The following is a 2,822-nucleotide window of genomic DNA, read 5'->3' as shown; positions in this document are numbered from 1 at the left end:
ACACTTCTGGAGGCTTCAAGCCCAAAAGCAAGGTCTTGGAGACCCAGTGGCTGGTTCATGCCTCTTCATCTTGCAGCAGCCTCATATGGTGGGAGAGGTAAGGAGACTCTAAGGTCCCTTCTATAAGGACACTGTATTAGTTACTTTTCTCATTGCTATGACAAAATGCCAGATGTAAAACAACTAATGGAAGGGTGGGTTTATTTTGGTTCATGAGCAGTGATATAGTCCATCACAGCGGGAAGGTAGGTGTACTGGCTGGTTCTGTGTGTCAACTTGACATAAGCTGGAATCATCACAGAGAAAGGAGCGTCAGTTGAGGAAATGCCTTCATGAGAACCAGCTGTAAGGCATTTTCTCAACTAGTGATCAAGTGGGGAGAGCCCAGCCCATTGTGGGTGGTGCCATCACTGGGCTGGTGGTCCTGGGTTCTATAAGAGAGAGGGCTGAGCAAGCCAGGGGAAGCAAGACAGTAAGTAACATCCCTCCATTGCCTCTGCATCAGCTCCTGCTTCCTGACCTGCTTGTTTGAGTTCCAGCCCTGACTTCTTTAGGTGATGAATAGCAATGTGGGAGTGTAAGCTGGATAAAACCTTTCCTCCCCACCTTGCTTTTTGGTCACGATGTTTGTGCAGGGATAGGAACCCTGACTAAGACAAATTGGTATCAGCATAGTGGGATATCCCTGTGACAACCTGTGTTTTGGGGAGGACTGTAGAAGGACTTTGGAATTTTGGGCTAGAAGAGTCATTGGGATGTTATGAGCTCTGTGGGATGTTCTGTAGGAGCTTGGAAGATGATGTTGAGAACAGTGGAACAATGAAGACCTGGCTTGTGACATTTCAGAGCAGAAAAATTAAAGACTCTTATCAGGGCCGTTGCTCTTTTGATCGTGAAGATTCTGTGGTTTTGCTTAGCTGGCACTGAAGAATCAGCTGTGATGAATGAGATACCAGAACTTCTAAAGCGAAACCTTTGCATTACCAGGACTGTTGATGCTGGTCAACTGGAGCTAAGAAATTAGTGGTGGGGCTGGAGAGATGGCTCAGCGGTTAAGAGCACCCGACTACTCTTCCAGAGGTCCTGAGTTCAATTCCCAGCAACCACATGGTGGCTCACAACCATCTGTAAAGAGATCCGATGCCCTCTTCTGGTGTGTCTGAAGATAGCTACAGTGTACTTACATATAATAAAATGAATAAATCTTAAAAAAAAAAAGAAATTAGTGGTGATTAAGAGACCAGCATCATTGATGTGAAATCTTCTGGGAAGTGTTTCCTGAGAGCCCGAAGAGGCTGTGTTCCAGAGATAGCCAAGGCTATACCTCGTGCTGTGGCTAGACTTGATAATGTGTCTAGTCGCCCAGGTGGTACTCTTTGAAGGCATGAAGGGGTCATGAAGGGCAGCTGAGGCTCGGTACTGTGAGAGGCCATGGAAGGCCATTGGTAAAGGTGCAGCCTCAGTTGCAATTGATGGGCCAAGACTGAAAGGGCCATGAAAAGGAGCTGAGGCTTGGCACCATGAAGAGAGCCTGTGAGAGGCTATTGGTGAAGCCTAGTTGCAGCAGAAGACAGCAGTGTTTTGGAGATGCCAGTACTATGAGATGATCACCAAGAACAGCAGCGGCAGTGGAGAACAGGCAGCTGGAGCCTAGAAGACAGGGTGTGTGCTAAAAAGGGCAGAGCTGGAGAAGTGACCCAAGCCTTGGATGAGCCCAGAAGATCATGTGTGGATCCCAGACATCAGACAGTTAAGAGTTTGATTTTGCTTTTGATTGTGAGTTTGCCCTGATATTTTAACCTCTTGAAGGAAGAAAGTATTTTAGTGGAGCCCATAGTTAAGAGACTTTGAATTGAAAAAAGACTTTGAATTTTAAAAAAGACTGGATATTTTAAAGGGATTGAAATTTTAATATGTAAGAATTTGTAAAGACTGTGACTTTTAAAGTTATTTAGATCTTGGGGATGAATAAGAAAGTAAGGGTTGAGGTTTAATAGTGATGTGCTTGTGTATCAAGTTGACAAGGGGTCAATTGCACTGGCTGGTTTTGTGTGTCAACTTGACACAAGCTGGAATCACAGAGAAAGGAGCCCCAGTTGTAGAAATGCTTCCATGATTTCCAGTTGTAAGGCATTTTCTCAATTAGTGATCAAGTGGGGAGGGCCCAGCCCCTTGTGGGTGGTGCCATTGCTGGGCTGGTGGTCCTGGGTTCCATAACAAAGCAGGTTGAGCAAGGCAGGGGAAGCAAGCCAGTAAGTAACATCCCTCCATGGCCTCTGCATCAGCTCCTGCTTCCTGACCTGCTTGAGTTCCAGTCCTGACCTCCCTTGGTGATGAACAGCAATGTGGAAGTGTAAGCTGAATAAACCCTTTCCTCCCCAACTTGCTTCTTGGTCCTGATGTTGTGCAGGAATAGAAACCCTGACTAAGTGCTTGCTTCGGCAGCACATGTACTAAAAAACAAACAAAAACCAAAAAAAAAAAAAAAAAAAACAAAACCTGGACCGATACAGAGAAGATTAGCATGGTCCCTGAGCAAGGATGACGTGAAAACTTGTGAAGCATCCCATTGAAACCTAAAGAAACCCTGACTAAGACAGTAGGACACCGTGAACACGAGGCAGCTGGTTACATGGCATCCAGTCGGGAAGCATAGACAAATTCTGATATTCTGCTTGGTGTCTTTTTCTTCATCTGGTACCCCAGACCAGATGCTGCTCCCCACATTCAGCATGGTTCTGCTTACTTCGGTTACCTTCTGAAAACAGACCCACTATTGGTGTTCCTGGGTGGCTCAAATTCCTGTCAGGTTGACAACCAAG

General features: G+C 45.8%; 1 pseudogene; it reads left to right on the top strand.

Moving 5' to 3' along the window:
* The first annotated feature begins 2,488 nt into the window (after positions 1-2,488).
* LOC120094865 (U6 spliceosomal RNA) lies at positions 2,489-2,576 on the top strand (annotated as a pseudogene).
* The last annotated feature ends 246 nt before the right edge of the window (positions 2,577-2,822 follow it).

The sequence above is a fragment of the Rattus norvegicus genome, chromosome 9 (genome assembly GCF_036323735.1).
Source record: "Rattus norvegicus strain BN/NHsdMcwi chromosome 9, GRCr8, whole genome shotgun sequence".
NCBI classification, from domain to species: Eukaryota; Metazoa; Chordata; class Mammalia; order Rodentia; family Muridae; genus Rattus; species Rattus norvegicus.
This window is presented reverse-complemented; position numbering and strand designations above follow the sequence as displayed.